The sequence below is a fragment of the Panthera onca genome, chromosome B2, assembly GCF_046562875.1.
Source record: "Panthera onca isolate mPanOnc1 chromosome B2, mPanOnc1 haplotype 2, whole genome shotgun sequence".
Classification (NCBI taxonomy): Eukaryota; Metazoa; Chordata; class Mammalia; order Carnivora; family Felidae; genus Panthera; species Panthera onca.
The window spans coordinates 23,419,613-23,444,759 of record NC_138343.1 but is presented as its reverse complement, the minus strand read 5'-3'; the positions used below and the strand labels follow the sequence as shown (position 1 = coordinate 23,444,759).

The 25,147-nt window shown below is 41.7% G+C and overlaps 1 long non-coding RNA gene across 1 annotated transcript in view; it reads right to left on the bottom strand.

Moving 5' to 3' along the window:
* LOC144616358 (uncharacterized) overlaps nucleotides 1-21,127 on the bottom strand; it is a 38,481-nt gene extending 17,354 nt beyond the window's left edge. The window contains exon 1 of the long non-coding RNA XR_013555527.2: nucleotides 20,402-21,127. This is a non-coding gene — a long non-coding RNA (uncharacterized LOC144616358). The remainder of the gene's footprint in view (nucleotides 1-20,401) is intronic.
* Nucleotides 21,128-25,147: the final 4,020 nt, after the last annotated feature.

The following is a 25,147-nucleotide window of genomic DNA, read 5'->3' as shown; positions in this document are numbered from 1 at the left end:
AAGCTGATAAAAGTAATAACACACCGTTGACTTCCAAGGGGAAAGTTCTCAAACAAAACAATCGTGTTTGGTGGGGCTGGTAGAAGATGGGAGCTATCCCTGCGAATGATGGAACTAATCCAGGACAACTCAAATACTGATTAATAACAAAGTAATTTAATCAAATGCCCAGGAATACTTACTTGGAAATCAAACTCCCACCATCATCCCTGGAAGCATTTCTGGAGCTTTCCCTCTGGACTCAAGTTTTTATCTTGCAAAACCCAGAGCAAAGCAAGACCCACAGCAGACTGTGGAAGGTGAGCCCTGCAGGGGCAGCACTAAGAAGGACTAGGCGCTCGGACCTCACACCTCCAGGAGCCACACTGGATGACAGCTTCCACAAGAACCATTCTTGCCCCACTCAGCAGGAGTCTTCAGTGACATTTAGCTAACTTCCCCCCTCACCATCAAAACCAAACCAAGGCAACCTAGAAAGAATATCAGTTAAGGCTTTAGTTTCTCACTTAAAGCATGTAAAGCATCTAATTGTAAATTCAAACAATGGAAAAACAAATCTACTCGCTTCCTGGCAACAACAAAAAATGGTACTCGTTAATGAGAACATGTTCCAACGCTTCACAAACTCACCAGCAGGGGTAACCTCTGTTCACTGTGCTGTGTGTCCATCAGTGGTGAATGGATAGAGAAGATGTGGAATATATACACAATGGAGTATTTTTCAGCCATAACAAAGAATGAAATCTTGCCATTTGCAATGACATGGATGGATCTAGAGTGTGATGCTATATGTCTTTCCCTGACTGGCCTCCTGGTGGCAGCACTGCACAGCAGACACCATCTGGTGGACTTGGCTACAAGCTGCTTTCTCTTTCATGAGGCTCTGAAGCAGTGGGCAACCATCTCTCCTTCACTAGCATATTCCATGGCCAGGTACTGTTTCCTGGGTCTCAATAACATCAAGTACCTTCAGGATATTGGATGGCTCCAGGCCTTCGTGCTTTGACCTTTGAGGAATAGTCTCTGGAGGCTGGAGGAGCTGATCTTGTTAAATGACCTTCATGACTACCTGTCCCAGTCAGGATGTGCCAGACCAACATCACCTCAGCAAAGCTGATCTGCCTGATGGTCTAAGGGAGCTGGTAATTGTCAATATGGGTTTCCTTGTCAGCAGAAAACAGCCCTGCAGCATGGTGACCTGCTAGCTGTATGAAGGATACCAACAACCTTAACTGACAACACTAACAATAGTAAGAAACAATACTAACAATGCTAACAAACTAAATTAAAAAAAAAAAAAAAATGGGAAAAATGTTAAAAATGAGAAAAAGGAAAAAAATTTTAAAAATTTTGTTTTAATGTTTATTCATTTTTAAGAGACAGAGCACGAGCAGGGGAAGGAGCAGAGAGAGAAAGGGAGACACAGAATCTGAAGCAGGCTCCAGGCTCTGAGCTGTCAGCACAGAGCTCGATTCGGGACTCGAACTCACTGACCAAAAGATCATGACCTCAGCTGAAGTCAGATGCTTAACCTACTGAGCCACCCAGGCGCCCCAAAAGGAAAAATTTTTAAATGAGACAAAGAATAATAAAAAGGTTGGAAAATTAAGGAATCAAAGAATAAAAATGCAAACTAAGAAAAGGAGGTAGTAAAAATGAAAGAATAAAGAAACTAAGACTAGAACAAAGAAAAGTGAGGGAATTAAAAAGAAAGAAAAAACCAAAAACTTAAAAAAAAGTAAGAAAAAAGAGAGAAAAAGAGAGCAGGAAAAAATAAAAACAAAGAGGAAAAAAGCTGTGGTCAACATCCTTCAAGTCACTAAAAATCAGCTTTCTGGATAAAAGGACCAAGACCCCTAGGCTCAACCATGGACTTGTGCAGGCATGTGCAGTTGCCTAACAATGGTTCCCTATGAGGTCATAGCAAGAAATGTACCATTCACAACCAGGGATAATTCCTAGTGCTTTTCTCACTTGCTGGCCTCAAGAATACTTTACTCTTAAAGGACAAAGGTGGGGGGGCACGCCAAAGGGCTTCTTGTTTATGTGGTGGATAGCAATCAATATTTACCTTATTAAAAATCAAAACCTATAGGATGCTTCAGTGGCTTTTTCGTTTCTACTTGGAAAATCTGTAATAATCTTTGGCTTTTAAAAAAGCTCATGTTTACATTTAGTATATTCAATTCTTTTTTCTTTAGGTTCTGAGTGATTGTCTCAAAATGATGCCATGACACTTAACTGGCAGGGTGATATTAGAACAATATGTTCTGTTGCAAAAGACACAATAAGATGCATTATCAACATCTATAAAGCAGAGGAGAAGATGGTTTTCATCATATTTTCAGTTCTTATTTTGTTTTTCCCAGAGTCTTTGGAGGAGACTCCTCTCTTCCATGAGCTAGAGACCTCGCTATGTGCATTTTAGTAACCTGTAAGTGTAGAGGCTGTAGCAATGGGTTGAGAAAGTTACTCTCTTTCTTTAAGCCAAAAAGTCACAAAACTCCATGTCCATATTATTTAGCACAGGTGTGGGCATGGGTGCTGGGTGCCCAGGTATGGCACTGATGCCTCAGGGGAGGGAAGCGAGAAATCCTTGACTTATTCCTTCTCTAGCATTCCTTTCTTTATGTAGATACAAGTTTCTGACCTGTATCATTTCCCTTTTCTCTAAAGAGCTTCCTTTTACATTTTTGTACCAGGCAGATCTACTGGCAACAAATTCCCTCAATTTTTGTTTGTCTGAGAAAGTCTGTTTCTCCTTTACTTTTGAAGGATAATTTTCCTGGATTCAGAATTCTAGGTTGGTGGGGTTTTCTTGCTAGCATGATTTGCAAGAAGTTTGATGGATCCTTGTCCCTCTATAGGTAAGGCATCTATTTCCTCTGGTTCTTTTCAAGATTTTCTCTTTGTCTTCGATTTTTCTGCACTTTTGTTGTTTTTTTAATTTTTATTTTTGTTTTGTTTTGTTTAGAGAGAGAGAGAGAGAGGGTGCAAATGAGCAAGGGGCAGAGAGAGAGAGAGAGAATCCCAGGAGGGGCAGAGGGAGAGAAAGAGAGAGAGAAGTGGGGCTCACCCAAAGCAGAGCACGAATTCACCCTATGTGGGACTTGAACTCCTAGCCGTGAGATCATGACCTGAGCCAAAGTCAGATGCTGAACAACTCAGCCACCCAGATGCCTTGATTTTTCTGCACTTTGAATATGATACGTTTCAGTGTAGTTTTTTGGTATCTTCCCACATGGTGTTCTCTGAGCTTCCTGGATCTGTGGTTTGGTGTTTATCATAAATTTTGAAAAATTCACAGCTCTTCTTACTTCAAATATTGTTTCTATGCCTTTCTCTGTCTCTTTCTTCTCTTTTTTGAGAAAGGTGCCTTACGCCTTTTTAAATTGTCCTACAATTGTGTTGGATGTTCTATTCTGTTCTTTTTTCTTTTTCTTTCTTTCTTTCTTTTTTTTTTTTTTTTTTAATTCTTGGTTGTCTTTGCTTTCTAGTCTGGGAAGTTTCTATTGATGTATATCCTCAAGTTCATTGGCTTTTTTCTTGGCATGTTCAGGCCACTGATGAGCCCATCAAAGGCATTCTTCATTTCCAGTACAGTGTTTTTGATTCCAGCATTTCCTTTTGATTCTTTCTTAGTTTCTGTCTCTCTGCTTACATTACCCATCTGTTCTTGCATGTTGTCCACTTTTTCTACTACAGCCCTTAGCATATGAACCATAGTTATTTTAAATTCTTCGTCTGATAATTCCAAAAATTCTGCCATATCTGAGTCTGGTTCTGATGCTTGCTCTTCAAGCTGTGTTTTTTCCTTTTAGCATGCTTTGTAATTTACTTGAAAGCTAGACACGATGTACTTGATAAGAAGATCTGAGGTAAATATGCCTTTTGTGTGAGGTTTTATGTTTATCTGGCCAGGGGTTAAGCTGTGTTTACTCTTTGCTGTAGCTGTAGGTGTGTTAGAGGCTAAAATTTCCCTGTGTACCTGGTCTTTCTCCTCTGTTGTCTCTGGGTTTTCCTAAGGACTTGTTCAATACGATCTGAGGCTTGTAGTTCTTTCAATGTAATCTGTTACAGGAACCTTGTACAGGAACCTTGCCGCTATGGTGAGGAGGTGTGGAGGGAGGGGGAATGTTCTTAGACCTAGTCTATTAGACCTCTGTTCTTAATGAGCCTGTGCCCTAGGCTATGACCTTCACAAAGAGTTTCTCAGGCAACCACCACACTCCCCTGCCCTAAGTTAAGACAGGAGAGCTTTGGGGGGCTGGAGTTGGGTATTTGCCATGCCTCAGGTCTGTTAGATTCTGGTAAGTCCCAAGATGGTTAGGCTCTAGCAAAATCGTGTCCCTTGAGGGCAGGCTTTTGTTATGAACAGAATGCTCTGGGCATATTTTAAAATGGCTACTTCTCTCCTCCCCTGTGGAAGAGAGAAGGGAGTTTTTCCTCTGATTTTCACTCTGAAAACCTGGTAGTGTTCCCACCTCCTTGACGTAGGTTCACAAAAGACAGGACTCCTCTTAATTTCTAATTCCCAAGTTGGTCCACCTCTTGGTGGACCTCCAGCAATTTTTCAATTAAAGTTTTAAGTTTTTCTCTCCCAGTACTGGCTCCACTGGTAGGTTTTTTTCCTACTAAGCAAAGAGTTTCGTTACCTGTCTCTCTAATTTGGAGATAGCAGTTTGCCCTGGACTTCACTTCTCTGATGAATCTAAGAAAAATTGCTGATTTTTCAATTTGTTCAGTTTTTATCCTGTTGTAAGGACCAGAGTGACAATTCTAGCTGCAAACCAGAAGTCTCTTTTAGTTTCTTTTTTGTTTGTTTTTCCTATTGCAAAGAATGATGCTATACACATTCTTATACGTGTTATTTGATGCACATGTGCGTGCATTTCTGTTACCCCAGGAGTGAAATACCTGGGACTCAAGATGTGCTAATTTTTAGGTCTATTATACAATGTACTCCCTCTGGCTACAAATAAGACTTACTGGTCCATATCCTTACCAACACTTGGTTTGTTAGTCTTTCTAATTTTAGCTATTCTGGAGGATGTGTGTTAAATATCATTGTGATTTTACTTGAATTTATATAATTATTAAGGAAGTTGAAGACCATTTGGATATCTTCTTTTGTAAATTATGTATTTAGGTCTTCAACCCAGTTTTATATTAAACTTTGTCTTTTACTGATTGATTTATAAGAGTTCATTTTCTATGTGCACATGAGCCCATTGTTAGTTACACATATCTACTCCCACACTGTGAATCACTCCTTCATTATCTTAATGATATCTTTTAATAAATAGAAATTCTGAATTTGAATTATTCGAATAATAAACAGAAATTCTGGTCATTTGATCTAGATTAGTGGGTCAATGTGGTATTTCATCAGAATCTCAAAATCCTAGGAGAGACAAATGGAGCTCTTGATTGTTTCTATAGAAATAGGGTTCTCAAACTCCCATGGGTCTATGGACATATTATTCATGAGCTAAGATTTCTCAAAAATATTTTTAAATGTCTTATTTTAGATGGTAATCTTAGGAAGTTGACATAAGAATATTCTGGATATTCTAGATGACCTTTATTTTTATAATCAGGTTGTGTAATTTCTATGGCCAAAACGATAATAAAGAAAGCCAGAGAGTGATATGTAAATTTCTTTGTTTCCCTATCAAGTGTCACAGATTCACCAAAACCTATAAGCCTCACTTCACGTGGTTAACATGAAATAACTACTGGATGAGGGAGGGCTTTAAGTTGCCCAGTGTTTTATACATCAGTCTGGTGTAGAGTAACTCAGCAGACTTTAATAATAATTGATACTATTAGTTTTTTTTTTTTTAATATGAGGATAGATTACAACAATAATAGTGAACATGCCTTCAGGGGAATCTATTCCAGTATTACAAATTTACTAGTGTGATAAATATTTTCATCTCATTCATGACAAATGTGCTGTCCTGAGACTGACTCTAACAACCCGCCTACCCAAGCAGGCATGAAGCTGCCCAGACACTTCAATGTGCTTATGAGTCAGTCAGTGTGTCCAAGGTTGAACTCTCCAGCAGACAACTGGATGTAAGAGTGGATTCCAGGTGAATCTGACTGCTGGTTCATTTCCAGAGACAAGGGGTCAGACACATCTTTCTCCCAGTGAAACTGCCCTGTGGTTCAATATCCTGGGGTGCCTACTTTGCTGTTTATGTACTACAGAAATGGTCCAGGGGTCAAGGGCAGGGGGAGCCTGTGGTTGAAGAAGCAGAGTATACAAACTGTCAAATACAGAAGCACAGTTGGGTGCTTCTTTAGCTCAAACGTGTAAATCTGTGTCTCATTTTATTTTATTTTTTAAACTTTTTTAGTGTTGATTTTTGAGAGAGAGAGACAGACAGAGCATGAGCGGGGGAGGGGCAGAGAGAGAGGGAGACACAGAATCTGAAGCAGGCTCCAGGCTCTGAGTGGTCAGTACAGAGCCCGATGCGGGGCTGGAACTCACGAACTGTGAGATCATGACCTGAGCCAAAGTCGGATGCTTAACCTACTAAGCCACACAGGCACCCCTCCATGTCCCATTAGAAATAAAGTGATATGAAAAGCATGTGGAAAATGTTCAGGCACACACCAAGGTTTTACTTTTGGGCTCAGTATCCTTTGTCTTGGGGAATGATGAGGCCATCATCTGTTGGCCCTGACCCGGGGCTCAATGCTCTGGGTAACAGGGTGCCCCTGCAGGAATGTAGTAGGGCTTTATCAGTTCTAAGGGTGAGCAGTAGATGTCAAGTGATATTTGACATGCTTCCGGGAAGTCTGCTGCCGAGCCTCCACAGCCAGTAGTGTGCCCTCCTTGGTGCTGAGAAAAACAACGGGGAAGTGCCCCATTCACAAGCCTGAGCTTTGGGGGTTCTAATGGAACTGTTTTAAGGTAACTGCTTTGTGAGCAATGATGAATCTGCTTCAAAAAAAAGTAAAACAGCACTGGAAGTAGGACAGGGTCTTCCACACTGGCCTGGGGCTGATTAACTCAGATGGACACCAGAGGAGCCAGTAATGAGTCTTTTGTGATGGAAACTGGTGACTGCTCAGGGCCTTAGGACCTGAGTCTCATCATACATCACTGGGTTTATGGAAGTTTATAACCAATCCAATAATTAACATGTCTACTGTTAATTATTTATTAAGGGTTGTTTTTATTAAGAGGAAATGAGAGGGGGGAAGGAGGAAAAGGAAGAAAGCCCAGTGGGCAACAAGCCCTCTGATGATTAACAATATCATTGTGGCATTATTCTGACTCACAGCTTGCTTCAGGTTGGAGTTTAATTGCCGTTTTCAAAGTTAAAATTGCTAATTTGGTTGCTTAAGTTCTTTCATAAATGCTTTAATTAGACAACTGTGGTGCAGGACTTCGGGACTTACTTTTGACCTTCCCTCCACCCTTTGCCCTACTCTTCATTGTTCTAAAAAAATGGAAAACCAGTTTGGTTGAATATATACTATTTAAGATCCATGAGAGCAGGGAATACATCTGTTGTGTTCAATGCTGTATTCCCAGGGCTTAGTATGATGTCTGGCCCACAATTGGTTCTCAATAAATACCAATTAACTAAATACTAGTTTCCATACTGCCTGGCTTCATACTTCTATAACAATACTAATAGGGGCGGCTGAGTGGCTCAGTTGAGCGTCCCCCTTCAACTCAGGTCGTGATCTCACAGTTCATGAGTTAGAGCCCCTTGTTGGGCTCTGCACTGACAACTCAGAGCCTGGAGCCTGCTTCAGATTCTGTGTCTCCCTCTGCCCCTCCCCCGCTCACATTCTGTTTATCTCTCTCTCAAAAATAAACATTAAAAAATTTTAAAAATAAAATAAAACAATACTAATAGCTTCCAAGTAACAGCAACTTCTGTGGAGAACAAAGGCAAAAGAAATGTAGAAAAAAATTAAACTTCCTTACAACTTACAGTTCATTGATAAGTACTTGAAATGGGCAGAGTGACCTTCCTCCAGGAACGCAACTACCTCAAGGTTAATACTTTTCTAAGGGCAAAAGACAACCTAAGCTTGACATTAGCCTGACCTCCAGGATCCTGTAAGTCTTCCTTAACATATGAAAATCCCTTTGGAAACTTCCTTTGTCTCTACCCCCCAGGATGTATGTAAGCATATAGCCCACTGCTATGAATCCCAAGAGTCTCATGACTGAGGGTTTACTAGACAGTAGTAAATGGACTTATCCTAACGACAGCTAGCCCCTCAAGGTCCTGGAAACCTTGTTTCCAAAGTTCTTTACGAATTTACACTATCCCTAATCCCGCTATTCCCTAATCTGCTCCCAACATGAAAGTATATAATTGGCCACTCCTCACAACCCCAGTGCAGCTCTTTCTGCCCACTGGTCCTGTCCCTGTGCTTTGATAAAACCCATCTTTTTTGCACAGAAGACATCTCAAGAATTCTTTATTAACTGTTCACACCCAGGCCCCAACATTTCACATCAGTAAGTTTCATACCAGTTTCCCTTGCAGTGTTATTAATTTATTTTCTTTTAATGTTTATTTTTCAGAGAGAGAGAGAGGGAGAGAGAGAGAGAGAGAGCATGAACAGGGAAGAGGCAGAGAGAGAGAGAGAGGGAGAGAGAGAAAATCCCAAGCAGACTCCACGCAGTCAGCGCACAGCTCAATGGGGAGCTCGATCTGAGCCCAAATCAAGAGTCAGATGCTTAACTGACTGAGCCACCTGGGCATCCCTACATTTATTTTTAAGGCAATAACTCCTTTATTTAGACTAAGGAAACAAATGAAAAGAATCAATATGCTGTAGGCCCACTTACTCACGTTCAGTCATATCAGACATCCCTCATTTTCAGCCAGAAGTAATTCTGATAAAAGATCCACTGGCAGTATGTTTAGTCCATCCATAAATGAGATGCATGTTAACCAGCCTTGCAGGCTTAACCCAAACATTTAGAGTAATTCAAAAGAAATGAGCCATACAGGCAAGTCTTCTCAAAATCTGGGGGATGACATCCTTCAGAGACCACCACAGTGGACTTTGAAAGGCCCTTCTTTAGAATGACCCACCTAACTTCCAGGCTTCAGTGTCTGCCTCTGTTGATTCAGAGAGGAGTTCCTGAAAGAGAACTTCAGCCACCTGCATTCTGACATCAGTCTGTACTTTCTGATGAGGGAGCATAAGGCAGGTTGTAGGCAAAACACAAGCTAACACACTGCCCCCGCCTCCCCACCCACCACCCCGCCGTGGGACATGTACAATATTCCTTGGATACTCCCAGTGACCCAAGAGCAGGAAAGTACAAACAAATGGTTAAACAGGTAAGAGTCTCCACCAGTTTACAAGAAAAAGGCAACCCCATCAATAGTCTAAGGTCCAGGAACTCGCTACTGTCTTAATGTTAATGCTTTGTTAGAAGGAAAAACAACATTAGCTCGACCACAGCTAGGCCTCCAGTAGTCTGTGAGCATATGAAAATCCCTTTAGGAACTCTCTCTTGACTTTATCTCCGCCAACTCCATAAAATGGTCACCCCCCCACACTTATAGTGCAGCTCTTTCTGCCCACAGGTCCTGTCCCCATGCTTTAATAAAATCACCTTTTTGCACCAAAGATGTCTTAAGAAGTCTTTCTTGGCCATCAGCTCTGAACCCCACCATCACCCCAAAACCTCATCACTTTCTAATTAAGTTCTTTCCAGCTTCTTTCCGAACTCAGATGGGAGACCCTGAGTCCCCTGTGGAAGCCAAAACTACCCCCTCAAGCATCAAGGGCTGCCGGAGCCAGCAAGATCCCTGTGACTAACCCCATGGCCACAATGACTTGACCTTCACGGCCCACCTACACATACCCACCCACCTCTGTCCCACATCCTCCTGACTTAAACCTGGAAGGGTAGTCAGCACTTTGGAGACAGTCTTTGAGACGCTAGTCCACGTCCTCCTGGTGTTGGCCTCATGAAAACAAAATCCTTTCTTGTTTTGCGACCCCTCGTCTCTCTGCCTGTGGATTTTGTCAGCAGTGAGTGGCCAAACCTGGTCTGTTTGGGACCCCCCAGAGCCAGGAGTAGTCCTGGTTGTGTAAGTGGAGTGCAGTCCATACCCACAGGCCTTCTGAGAAAGCTGTGCTTCTGCTTCTCACCATCCTCGTTCAAGGAGGAAGTGCTGGCCCCAAGGGCAGATAATTTATGGGTGACCTCTGTTGAGGGAGTATAAGGCAAGCTGAGGGCAAAGTACAAGCTAACACCATCCCACACACAAGGTGGGATATGTGTAATATTCCTCAGGCACTCCTGGCTGCCCAAGAACAAAGGAAAGGACAGAAAACAGATGGTTAAACTGTTAAGAGTCTCCATCAGTTTACAAATATCTTAGTACAATTACAAAAACAGGGCAATCTTATCAATAGCCTAAAGTCCAGAATTCCCTACTGTCTTAAGGTTAATGTTTTGCTAGAGGGAAAAACAACCTTAGCTTGACAATTGCTAGGCCTCCAGTATCCTGTGAGTCTTTAGCATATGAAAGTCTCTTTGGAAACTTCCCTTTTGACTTTACCTCCCCCAAGTCCATGGTATATAACCAGTCTTTATTCATGACCCCAGTGCAGCTCTTTCCGCCCATGGGTCCTGTCCCAATGCTTTAAGAAAATCACCTTTTTGCACCAAAGACGTCCTCAAGAACTCTTTCTTGGCTGTCGGCTCCGAACCCCACCAACACCCCAAAACCTCATCAGCCTCCATCTTAGGAGGTAGACTGCAATGAGATCTCTGCCCAGCAGGAAGGAGAATAACTATCTTAAGCATTCAGATCCTTTTTAGGTGAGGATTTGAATTAAGACTCTTTAGAAACTGGCAGCACTTTCTAGTCAGGGTAGAAGCATAAGACAAGCAAGGAGAATAGCAGCAGAAGTAACGAGTCAGGACAAGCCATGACCAAGCATTGTCTGGAGTAGCCCAGGCTTCAGAACAGCAGCCCCTGCTCCAGAAGGAGCAAATGTCCAATCTCCAAAAGACAGCTGCTGTGGACTCACACAGCTGCTGTCAGATGGCTGGAGCAGAGCTGCCCACAAATGACCTTCCTTCCAAGCCCCACAGCCCCATATGAAGGGCTGTCTATGGTCTTTCCCCTCCTGTCTCCTTAGTTAACCTGGAAGAGCCTTTTTTTTTTGAGAGAGAGACAGAGAGAGGGTGCAAGTAAGTGAGGGTCAGAACGAGAGAGAGAGAGAGAGAGAGAGAGAGAGAGAGAGAGAGAGAGAAGCGGGGCTCACCCAGGGCTCGCGTTTTACCCAAAGCAGAGCATGAGCTCACCAACTGTGAGATCGTGACCTGAGCCGATATCAGATGCTTAATGACTGAGCCACCCAGGAGCACTGCAGGAGCCTAATTAACCCATGTATAAATAAGATCTCTCTGGCTCTAAAATTCTAGAATTCTACTGAGCACAGTAAAAACTCATTAATGCAGACCACTTTTTCCAAGTTTCTAATTACTCCACTTGGACTAATCTTATTTGTTCAGCAAAATTTTTTAATTTTTTTTTAAGTTTATTTATTTTTGAGAGAAAGAGAGAGAGCATGAGCATGAGCAGGGGAGGGGCAGAGAGAGAGAGGGAGAGAAAGAATCCCAACAGGCTCTGAACTATCAGCATGGAGCCCAATGTGGGGCTTGAACTCACAAACTGTGAGATCGTGACCCGAGCTGAAATCCAGAGTCCAAACACTTAACCAACTGAGCCACCCAGGCCCCCTGGTCAGCAAAATTTTCTTATATATAACTCAAGTTAAATAGAGGGTGGAGGAATTATTTAAAATATTTCAAAGAACAGGCTATTAGTTTAATAAGTTAATTTAAAACTATTTTATTTATTTCAACTATATGGCCCAAGGAACTTCAATTAGGTAAAATGAATAAATATTGTTAAACTTTATGCTTTTTTTTTTCAACAACTATTTACTGATCCTCTCTTTGGGCCAGGCTCTGTGCTAAGCATCAGAACACAGAAACATAGAATCAAATATGGTATAGTGCTGTATGTTAACTTTTAAAATAAAATAAGGGGTGCCTGGGTGGCTCACACTGGGTGTGGAGCCTGTTTAAGATTCTCTCTCTGCGTCTGTCCTTCCCCTGTTGAGTGGCATGGGGGCATGCTCTCTCCCTCTAAACAACAACAACAACAAAACCATTGCAAAATAAAATAAAAGTGCAATGTAAGAAATATATCAGAGTGTTGGTTTTTGCTACCCACAAAATATGTATCTATATGTATACACATATCAATAACATACACACACACACATGTTGTGTGTGTATAGATGGAGGAAGGAAAGAAGGAAGGAAGGAAGGAAGGAAGGAAGGGAGGGAGGAAGGGAGGGAGAACCTTGCCCTCAAGCAGCTTAGAGACTGTTGGGGAGATACATGTACGAAAGACTGCATTGCTGAGATAGAAGTATATGCACAGTATGTTAACAAGCTTAGAAGAGGAGTATCTCAGTCACCCTGGGCTGGGGTCCAGAAACACTTCCTGGGGAAACTGGAAAGAGGTTTAAGGATGAATCTCAATGACCAGCTGGAGAGAAAAAAGAGGGCATCCAGACAACTACAAATAGTGGAGCCCACACGGCAGGAATAGTGGGAAGTGGTCAGTTCTCATTACTCACGGTAATCAGGTTCTGTGAACTTAGTGCAGATACCAAACTAGGGAATACAGAACACTGCTCCTAGGGAAATACAGGGTTAGGTTCCTGGGAGCCTCAGTCACAGTTCTGTCAATCAAAACCCCATTTGTCTTATACAGGTTCATTTGCCAACATTCCTGCAAAAGAAGCCTGCTTCATCAGCACTGAAAACCTGCCCTTCCACATAACACCTCTCCTGTATAATGCTTGCATGTGCTTTTGAAATTCTTCCAGAGCCTCCTGATCTGCCTCACCCGCAAGTTTAACACTTTTCACACCGTGTCACCTTTGAAACATTCAAGTGCCTAGATTAGGGGCGCCTGGGTGGCTCAGTTGCTTAAACGTCCAACTTCAGCTCAGGTCATGTCTCACAGTTCATGAGTTCAAGTCCTGCATTGGGCTCTGTGCTGACAGCTCAGAGCCTGGAGCCTGCTTCGGATTCTGTGTCTCCCTCTCTCTCTGTCCCTCCCCTGCTTGCACTCTGTATCTGTCTCTCAAAAATGAATAAACATTAAAAAAAAAAAAAAAACAAACATGCAAGAACCTAGAACCAGCCCTTTCTGAGAAAAGTTTAACCTTTCCCTGACCGTAAGTTTCTTTGGCTTTCCTCATAACACTGCTCATTATGCTTTTTTTTTTTTTTTAACCACCTCATGAATCCACAAGTTTCACTACTTTTCCATCTTTTTCATAACTTCATCACCCACTATCAATGTTCCTTAGCACTTTCTGGAATGGCCTCATGTACACACTGGTGATTTCCTTTTTCTTTTTATGGAGGTGCCGTACCATTGATTCAGTAACAATGAACTCATGGCTGATGGCCCTGTAGCTCATGCTGAATGGGGCTCATCTAACACTTTCCCTTGAAGGCATGTCACAGCCTTCTTGCACTTCGGAACCCCTGACATCACTTCAGCCTATGCTTGGGGGCCATTTTAAAGAGAAATCACTAACAAAAGGCACAAAAGTATGAAAAATGTGGCGCTAGACAGGCCATGGAAAGGACACATGTTTACAGTCTGAGCTGAAATGAAAAGTAGAGAGTGTCAGGTCAACCTCAGCTAGGAATGTGCACCCTGAATGAGTTGAATTTTCCCCCTCCCTGCACATCTGCAAATAACTGCCAACGTGCCAGGAATATCGACTTTGGAATTACAGATACATCATAGAGAGCAAGCAAACTGGCAAATATGGAATCTGTAAATAATGAAGATGGACCGCAATGCGAGCAGAGAGGCCTGCTGTAAGCGAAAAAGCTTGTTCTTGTGCAAGTGCTGTGTGTTTCAAGCAAGAGAGTGACAAGATATCTGCTGTGAAAAAAAAAAACACTTTTTCTAAGTGTAATATGTGGTTTGAGGGTTAGACTGGAGACAGTGGGGGATGGCCATATCCAGGTGAGGGAGAGGGTGAATGAACTCAGCCATGGTAGAGGTTTGAGGAGCTGATCTGAGAGCCATCTGAGTCCAGGTGCCAGCACTGGGCTGGGCATGAGTGGTGAAGGAGGAACTGGGGACAACCCCCAGGCTCCTGGCTTGGGCTCATGAACGGTGTAGGGCCATGGGTGAGAGCTCCAGTCTCCGACTCAGAGATGCTTGAGTTTCCACCAACTCACTAGCTGTGTAGCCATCTTCACCTCTCCAGGCTTCAGTGTTTTCTTCTCCAGTGTACAGAGTCTATATAATGGGAAAATAACACCTCAGAGTGATTTTGAGATTTAAATAAGTGCCGGTGCTTTTACCTAAATAAAGAAAATAGGGAAAGCAGCAGCTTGTGGGGCTAGGGCAGGAGAGGAGTCCGTTGGACACGTAAGTTGGACATGCCTGTGAACATCTATGTTCAGGACCTAGTGGCTGACTAATTTGTTCTCAGGAGGCCAGAGCAGGGGAGCTGGGGGAGAGACATAACAACTTGGAAGTTATGAGCAGGCAGGTGGTGGCAACAGCCACAAAAAGTGAGTTCCCCAAAAACGAAACCTGAGGAATTCCATAACAGAAGAAGAGGCTGGAAAGGAGATCAAGAAAGAGCAGAAGGAGGAGGAGGAAATGGGATGAGTGCTTGGAGAGCTCTCTCATCCCAGGGGAGTGTGGGATGATGGAGGGCAGGGAAGGAGAATTCCCAGCAGGAAGTGAGCGCAGTTACTGTTCTGAAAGCACAAACTGAAACTCATAGAACTTTTGGCCCAGAAGGACCCAAGAGATCTTTTAATATAATCCTGTTATCTCTTCTGATAATGAAATTGAGATTCAAAGATGTGAAGTGAGTTGCTTGAGGTCACACTATGATTTCATAGCAGGATCCCGGATGCCTAAGGAGTAATAATACACTTTTTCTACAAATATTCTAAAATTCAAAACTGTTTCTATTCAGTCACACTGGCCTTTTTTCCAATGTGATAAATTAGTGACATTTTGTTGATGTATCAGAACAACTGTTAACTTTCCCATGTACCAGGATGCTGTATAGTCAACCAAACTGTGCTGCTTATAGTGTTCATTGAATAAATGACACTCTAATGAATTTAAAAAACTTAAGAATATACAGTCAATTCAGCAATACGCAAAAGAATGAAACTGGACCACTTTCTTACACTATACCCCAAAATAAACTCAAAATGCATACAGACCTAAATTTGAGACCTGAAATCATAAAAATACTAGAAGAGAACACAGGAAGAGAACACAGAAGAAAATAACTTCTTTGACATCAGCCATAGTAACTTCTTTTCAGATATGTCTCCTGAGACAAGGGAAACAAAAGCAAAAATAAACTTTGGCACCACATCAAAATAAAAAGCTTCTGCATAGCAAAGGAAACAATCAACAAAACTAAAAGGCAACCTACTTCATGAGAGACGATGATTGCGAATGACATATCTGATAAAGGGTTAGTATCCAAAATATATAAAGAACTGATATAAGTCAACAACCCAAAAAAGAATAATCCAATTAAAAAGTGGGCAGAAGCCATACATAGACATTTTTCCAAAGATGACATACAGATGGCTATCAGACACATGAAACAATGCTCAATGTCACTTGTCAGGGAAATACAAATCCAAACTACAATGAGATATCACCTCATACCTGTCAGAATGGCTAAAATCAATAACACAAGAAACAACAGGTGTTGGTGAGGATGTTGTTGGTGAGGATATGGAGAAAGGAGAACCCCCTTGCACTACTGGAGGGAAAGCAAACTGGTGCAGCCACTGTGGAAAACAGTATGGAAGTTCCTCAAAAAATTAAAAATAGGACTATGCTACAATCCAGTAATTGTGCTACTAAGTATTTACCCAAAGAATACAAAAACACTACTTCAAAGGGATAAATGTACCCAATGTTTATAGCAGCATTATTTACAAAAGCCAAATTATGGAAACAACCCAAGTGTCTATAGATTGATGAATGGATAAAGAAGATATGGTATCTATATATTATTGTATATATGTGTATATATATACAATGGGATATTACTCAGTTATAAAAAAGAATGAAATCTTGCCATTTGCAATGACATGGATGGAGCTAGAGAGTATTATGCTAAGTGAAATACGTCAATCAGATGATTTTCACTCATATATGGAATTTAAGTAACAAAACAAATGAGCAAAGGGGAAAAAGAGAGACAGGAAAACCAAGAAACAGACTCTTAATTATGGAGAACAAATTAATGGTTACCAGAGGGAGGGAGGGGGATGGGTGAAATAGGTGATGGGGATTAAGGAGGGCACTTGTCATGATGAGCACCGGGTGATGTACCAAAGTACTGAATCACTATATTGCACACTTGAAACTAACATTAAACTGTGCGTTAACTAGCTGCAATTTAAATAAAAACTTAAAAAAAAAAGAATATACAGTCAACTAATATTCAACAAGGCAGTCAGGAATGCTCAATGGAGAAAAGACAATCTCTTTAATAAATGGTGCTAAGCTGTTGCGATGAGCATTGGGTGTTGTATGGAGACCAATTTGACAATAAATTTCATATTAAAAAAATAAAATAATAAATAAATAAATAAATGATGTTAAAATAATTGGATGTTCAATTGTAAGAGAATAAAACTGGACCAATATCTTAAACCACTGACAAAAATTAACTGGAAATGGGTTAAAGACTTAAATGTAAGACCTGAAACCATGAAGCTCCTAGAAGAAAATATAGGACCAAACTCCTTAACATGGGTCTTGGTAATAATTTTTTGGATGTGGCACTTAAAGCATAAGCAACAAAATAAAAAATAAAGAAGTGAGATACATTAAACAGAAAGGCTTCTGCACAGCAAAAGAATTCAACAAAGTGAAAAGACAACCTACAGAACGGGAAAAAATATTTGCAAACCATATATCTGATAAGGGGTTAATACCCAAAACATAAACAACTCATACAATTCAACAGCAAAAAATTAAACAAACAAATAAATAGTAAAGGACCTGAATAGATATTTCTCCAAAGATATACAAAAGGCCAATAGGCCCTTGAAAAGATGCTCAACATCACGAATCATTAGAGAAATGCAAATTAAAACCACAATGAGGGGAGCTTGGCTGGCTCAGTCAGTGGCACATGAGACTGTTGATCTCAGGGTTGTGAGTTCGAGCCCCATGTTGAGTGTAGAGATTACTTAAAAATAAAATCTTAAAAAAGACACCCACAATGAGATATCACTTCATGCCTGTTAAAATGGCCATCATCAAAAGATAAGAGATAACAAATGCCAGTGAGGATGTGGATAAAAGGGAACCCTATGCACTATTGGTGAGAGCGTAAATTGGTACAACCACTATGGAAAATATGGGTGTTCCTCCACAAATTAAAAATAGAACTACCATATGATCCAGCAATTCTATTTCTGGGAATATGTCCAAAAGTAGTGAAAACACTAACTTGAAAAGATACTTGCATCCCCATTTTCACAGCAGCATTAATTACAATAGCTTAGACATGGAAATAATCTAAGTGTCCACTGACGGATGAATGGATAAAGCAATGGCTATGATATATGTACATATATGCAATTAGACATGAAAAAAAAACAAATCCTAAAGAAATCCTCACTGTCAGCACTGTCAGCACAGAGCCCGAAACAGGACTCAAACTCATGAACTGTGAAATCATGACCTGAGCCAAAGTCAGATGCTTAACCGACTGAGCCACCTAGGCACCCCTAAATAAGTTTTTAAACACTCTTCAAACAGTACATTTTAGTTTTAATATATATAAATTATACCTAAATAAAATTTGGTTTGAAAACAGAGAAAATAAAAAAGAAGTTTAAAGTAAAAAGTAATTATTTTCTAAGTTATTTTGTATACAAGGACCTATGGGATAAAAGTATTTAAATATTTGGATATTTGGATCAAATACATGATCCTTTTTATGGCTTTGAGGAAACAACCTGTTCCTTATTCTTTGTTTCCCTCATTGTAAAATAGGTATGATATCATCTTGCAAGATGGCTCATAGTTTATTAATACATGTGAAATTTTTGAAAAAATATTAAATACTTGATAGATATTGCCTGGTAAATATTATCTAACTACATATATAAATCATAGCATTTACAGCCAAGTTAGAATTATAAGTTACAGCCCATTTGAAAATATATACAAATATATGCATATATATACCAGTAGGAAGAGAAAGGTACAATTATTCATGAACAAAGAGAGAAAATATCTCTCATGTAAGATTATTTTGATCAATATAATAAAAATATCTTGTGACTGATCTTTTTTCACTTAATTGTTTAATGTCATTTGGGCTCTGCCTAACTCATATGAAACTGAATACAGCTAGAAACTATAACAATTTCTGGTCTTTTTTCCTAGTTAATTGCGAGAAGCCAAATGATGACATTACCCTGAAGATAAGCCATTTTATTTATTCAACATTTGCCTCTGCTTTAGGAATCCAGGACTAGACAATAATAAAGCTTTGCATTTCTAGATGGAATGTTGCTACAAATCAGAGTTTCTCAATATTAGCACTATTGAGATTTGGGGCAGCTGGATAATCCTTCATTGTGTGTAAGTGTGTGTGGGAGGGCTCTTCTGTGTATTATAGGATGTTTAGTAGTATCCCTGGCCTCTACCCACTAGATGCCAATAGCATTCCCACCCAAGTGTGTCCCAACCAAAACTGTCTCTAGACATTGCCAAATGTCCGCGGGGGGCAAAACTGTCCCCACCACAAACCACTCCTACCATAGTCTTTCTGTACACAAGTGGGCCCCCTTTTACACACTGAGGACACAGGTCCACAGGTGGCAGTAGGTCTGTTGTGTGTTCTAAACTGGCATTTCCCTCTAGTTGGGCAGATATGGCAGCCTCCAGATGCTTTGACACCCCAGTTCCCACCCCCAGGCAGGAGAGGCATAATAGGGGCTGTCTGTATAGCACATTGGAGGACTTGGGGTTACGGGCAAGTCTTGTCTGCTCATGGCACTGCCCAAGTCCTCCCAGGACTCATGACTCATCCTTACACTGCAGTTAGGGTATCCTTTTGTCTTTTTTTCTCAGTTCTCCAAAATACTTACCTAAAAAGTTTCCTTTATCACTAATTATATCACAAACATGTTGACATTTTGTTCAAACAAAAATATCTTTGAGTTTTCTATTGTCATATATTAGAACTTGAAAACAAGGCTAGAGGAAAGAATGTGTAGAAACACATAAAAGAAGTGTTATATTAGGGGCGCCTGGGTGGCTCAGTCAGTTGGGCAACCAACTGTTGATTTTGGCTCAGGTCATGATCCCAGGGTCATGGGTTTAAGCCCTGTGTCAGGCTCTGCGCTGAACACATAGTCTGCTTAAGATTTTTTCTCTCTCCCTTTCTCCCACTTGTACACACTCTCTCTCTAAAATAAATTTTTTTTAAAAAAGATTTGTAAAAAAAAAGAAAGTGATATCTTAAAGCTGTGAGGAGTCTTAGAGCTGAGCTCCCAACAGTCAAACTGACCACATTTCAAGGTCTCAGCTGCCAGGTGGCTAATGGCTGCCATATTGGACGGCACAGCCACAGCACATTTCTGTCACCACCCAAGTTCTATCTGACAGCACTCTCTCAGATAATACCTAGGCCTTATTTTATAGATGAGTAAGTCCTAAAAGTTGTATAAAATAATCCAGCTAAGAAGGGTGCCTGGCTGGCTCAGTCAGAAGTGCTTGCAACCTTAATCTCCAGGTAATGAGTTAGAGCCCCAGGTTGGGTGTAGATTACCAAAAATAAAAAATCAAATCAAATCAAATAAAGAATAAAGAATAATCCAGCTAAGAGAAATAAGAGCTTGCAGCAAAACCAAAACTGAGAACCCGACCAGTAATTCCACACCTGTGCTTTCTCCCACACACCACCTCCTGGTAGGTCCAAGCTTGGAATGCCACAGGGAGTTCTGGCCATTGTAGCTTTAAAACCAGTGTCAGAGGTGGAAAAACAAACTCCAAATAATTAAGATGATGGACCAACTCTATATAAAATTTTAATCCAGTCCAATAACCATGCGTTGTATGCCTGCCACTGCCAGGAACTTGTCTTCACACAGAAGTCCTGTCCTCGTCTGGATACAGACTGAAAACCTTCAATACCATGTAGTCAGAGCAAAGATAAAGGGGAGTCCAGAGTAAAGAAGGTGGGAACAGTGCTCAGCATGCCTAAAACACACAGGAGGAAACAGGATGGGGGCCTGGGACAATCTGGGCTCAGTTCTGCTCACCTGTTAGCAGCAGGGAAATCCCCATCTCAGAGCCGACTGTGTGTGGCCTCCATTCTCTCCACCCCCGCAAGGAAGTCCAGCCTCAAGGCAGCACATCCGGGCTTTTCCAGCTCACACATCTCTTCCAGGTGACGGCTCCCACTCTATCACTGCCCATCCTCTGTATCTGCCCTACTCTGTGGCAGGCCTGTCTGCAGGCAGAACGCTTCTGGGTGCCTGAGAGCCAGCCTCCTCTTTCTCCTTCTCTTTTTCACACCCTCTCTCTCCCTTTCACTTTCTCTCTTTCTCTTTCTCTCTCCCTTCCTCTTCCTTTCTTTCTCTCTTCCTTTCTCTTTCTCATTCCCTTTCAATCTCTTTCTTTCTCTTTCTCTCTCTCACTTTCCCTTTCCCTTTCTTTCCCTTTCTCTCTTTCTCTTTCTCTCTCTCCCTTTCCTTTCTCTCTCCCTTTTCCTTTCTCTTTCCCTTGCCCTTTCTCTTTCTCTCTCCCTCCCTCTTTCTCTTTCTCTCTCATACCCCATGCTCAACCTCTCACCAAATTCTATTCCTTTTCTTGAAAAGTTCTAGAACCTGGGTCACCTAGGTGGCTCAGTCGGTTGAGCGTCTGACCCTTGATTTCTGCTCAGGTCAGGATCCCAGGGTCATGGGTGGAGCCCTGTGTCGGTGTCTGCACTGAGCATGGATCCTGCTTAATAATCTCTCTCTCTCCCTCTGCTTCTCTCCCCTGCTTGTGCTTTCTCTCTATATACAATACAATACAATACAATACAATACAATACAATACAATACAACAAAATAAAATAAAACAAAATAAAATTCTAGAACCTACTCCGTCCCCATTACCACTTTTGTTCCAGTTCCCACCATCTCTTTTTAAAAATTTATTTTAACTTAATGTAATTTAAATTTAAATTTAATTATTTTTAAGTGTACAATTCACTAGTTTTTAGTTTATTCACAAAGTCGTGCAACCATCACCATTGTCTAATTCTGGAACATGTCACCTCCCCAGAAAGAAGTCCTGCACCCTCAGCAGTGACTCCGCATCCCCCTGCTGGCCTCTCTGGACACTCGCGACTCTACTTCCTGTCTATAGATTTGCCTGTAGCAGACACTTCATATAAATGGAATCACACATCACGTGTTCTTGTATGACTGGCTTCTTTAACTCAACATAATGTTTTCAAGTTCCATCCTTCCTGTAGCACCTGTCAGCATCAGTACCTTATTTCTTTTTGTGGCCAAATAATATCCCACTGTATAGATATCTCATGTTTTGTTTTCCCGTTCATTGGTTGGTGGACTTCAGGGTTGTTTGCATTTTAAGACGATTATGAATAGTACTGCAGTGACCGTTGCCATACATGTTTCTGTGTGGACACAAGGTTTCAATCCTCTTAGGTAATCCCATCATTTGTCAATAACACTAGTGAAAAAACCTTGTGGTTTTCCCTGCCTCCAGGCTTATCTTCTCACCCCCCCTCTCCAAACCAACATTAGACTCTTTCAAACATAGATCTTCTAAGTGTGTAAAATTAGATCATGCTGAGCCTGTATTTAAAATTTTTCAATAACTTTCCATTGTACTAAAGGAAAAAAAAAGCAAAAACCCCAATGTGGCCTACCTCTTCAACCTCGTCTCCAGGGCGATGATGGGCCAGGGCAGTTGGCCCCTCTGTTTCCCCCCAACTCACTTGTAGGTCAATTGGAGCTACAGGAAGGGACACCACAGCATAAGCTATTGTCATTGGTGGTAGTACTGTTTGCTTCTTTCTTGTCCTTTAGTCCTCTGCCCCATGGGGGGAAAAGGCTGTCACACTGCAGAGTCCCTTTCCTCCCCTCAGGCCATTCCTGAAAATCTCAGTCTCAGAATCCCAGACTGCTAGCGCTTAAGCTTCCAGTCTGGTGATTTGTGGACTGTGCTCTGGGAGTCCCAGGGGCTGCAGGGACAGGTGTGAGAGCAGGGGGAATGGAAGGCATGAGACCAAGTGGGCAGGCCTCCATAGGATGTGGTTTTGTTTGAATAAAATTTCAATCAGCTGAAAGTAAAAGGAGATTTGAGAACAAATTTATTTTTTTAATCCATTGTGATTGGTTGATATATCTCTTATATCTCACTTATAGGTTAACCCTTCATCTCTTTTTTTCCCCCATGTATATTTTGTTGATACTTGGGTCATTTGCCTTGTGGAGATTCCCTTAGCCTCAATTTTGTATCTTACCTTATTTTAATTTTTTTAAGTTTTATTTATTTATTTTGAGAGAGAGAGGGAGAGAGAGACCATGAGCAGGGAAGGGGCAGACAGAGGGAGAGAGAGAATCTCAACCTGTCAGCATGGAGCCTGATGTGGGGCTCAAACTCATGAATGTGAGATCATGACCCGAGCCAAAATCAAGAGTCTGACGCTTAACTGACTTAGCCACCCAGGTGCCCCAGTTGTTTGTTTATTTTAACATGTTTCTCCTTCCTGCTTGATTCCTGTAAATCCTTCATTAGATCTAGAGGTTTGACAAGATTCAGGTTTGGTTTTGTTTTTGTGGTGGGGCTGGGGGAGGGACAGAGCAACTTCACAGATGGTGGTGTTTCCTTCTACCAGGAAGATCTGAAGTCTGCTGGTCTTGTGATATTAGCAGCCATTAATGTTCACTGCTACCTCTGTGACACATTAGGATTTGCAAATTGAGGATGTTCTAGGTCTATTACTCCTTTTCCATGTATTAGCTGAAATACTTCTGTAACCCTCTTCATTTACAGGCAAGGAAACCGAGGCTGTAGCAAGCACAGCTCTTATTTCTGCAAGCCAGAGTTTCTCCTACCCTTGTGAGTGTCCTGCTTCCCCAAGATGCCTGGAGAGGCAGGAGGGTGGTCAGAGTACTTGTGGCACACTGAAGCAGGAAAGGGTTCAGTTAAAGAACAGAAGGATAAGAGGCGCCTGGCTGGCTCATTCTGTTAAGTGTCTGATTCCTGACTTCAGCTCAGGTCATGATCTCACTGTTCATGAGTTTGAGCCCCACATCAGGCTCTGCACTGACAGTGTGGAGCCTGCTTGGGATTCTGTCTCCTTCTCTCTCCCCCTACCCTACTTGCTCTCTCTGTCTCTCAATAAATAAAAATAAACTTAAAAAAAACCCAAAAGAATAAATGCTGGAGGAAAAACCAGAGATGGGCTTTAACTCAAAGGTAATAACAGAAGCAGTCTGCCGGTTGGGGCCTGAGGCAGAGGTACAGGAAGAGGAATCCTCTCATTAATGACTTACCAGCCAGCAAGCACAGACAGGAAGTGCCTCCAGAAGTGTCATCACAGATGAGAAGAGGTCTTTTCATAAGACAGTTTGGGGGAGAGGTCCCAGAAACACACTTCAGGGAAGGAAGAGAAGGCTGACGGCAGGAAAGTAAGTGGAGGGGCTTTGCAAGGCGGGAGGCCATGCTGTCATCCTCCGTCTGTCCCTCTGGGCTCCTGACCCAGCCTGAGAGCAGTGGCTGTCGAGATCCAGCTGCAATTTTTCAAACCAATTAAGGACAAGCACTGAGGCCCCAGGAGGGCCTGCTGTCTGCCTCTCCTGAGTCAGCAGGCTCAAACCAGGACCTTAGGGGATGACATCTGAAGGCTCTAATTGATCCTCTCAGAGTTAAAAATAAAAAGTAGCAAGCAGCTAGTCTTTTGACTTTAAACTGCTGTGGGGTGGGGGTGGGGTCTCTTTTTCAACAGAGGTTTTCCATCAGAGATGCCAGAGAGTGGCTTCCCCACTGGCTTAACTATTGGTATATAGGCTCCGCGCATTTTCTTTTTCATTTGCACTGTCTCCTTCAGGAGGCCTGCTGTCCTGAATTTATCAATTAGCCATCCCATTTGCCAGAAGTAAGTTCCATTTGGCATAACAATATTGCCATTCAAAACAAGCACGACTCTCTCAGCTGAGAAAAGTCACGAAGACTTTGTGCTCCATCTTAAACCTGAAACAGTCACTCTTAAGACAACTGAGTGAAAAGAGAGCAGTGGAATATAACAGAGACAGTGGGCCAAACCATCCTTCTTGGTCATTTTACAATCCGTGGACCAAACGGCTGTCAAGGTTTTACTTTTCCTTCAATTTGTCTGGCATTGTCTAGATGTTTCCTCAGAAAAAAAGGTCCTGTTCACCTCCAAGCTTGAGATCAGAATAGAAAGGTCTAGGCTTGCATAGTTGGGAGGGGAAATGAAATCAGAGCACTCGCCATCCTTAGGGTGATACCCAGACTTCTCTTTTTCCCAAAACACAAAAGCCAAAAATGCTTTTTCTGCTTTTCTATAAAATTTGACAGCAGCAAAATCATCTCCGACTACAGTTTATGAAAACACAGCTCAGTACAATATAATCCATATAAACATGGGATCCCAATATGGCCCAGTCCTGGCACAGTGTTCCCTTCCAAGAAATAACAGCCTGACATAAAAGTAGGGTTGAGAGGAGTCCAAATCTGTATTTCGTCTCTAGAGGGAACTTGAAAGAGGAAACAATTTTTAGACACAGCACAACATCTACAAAAGGTTCTATTTCTTCATCTTTCTATCCCCTCGTGCCCACACCTTCTGTCAGAGCTTCCCATGGACCCCGCCTCTGACGCCTAGCCCACCTGGCCCCTCCTCCTCCCCTTATCCTCCCTCTCTGCCCATCTCTTCATTGTAACCATCCACTGAGCTTTTCTGTGTTCTATCATTTTCTTATTTTCTTAGCACCTGGATTCTGTACAAAATAGACCCGAAGAAC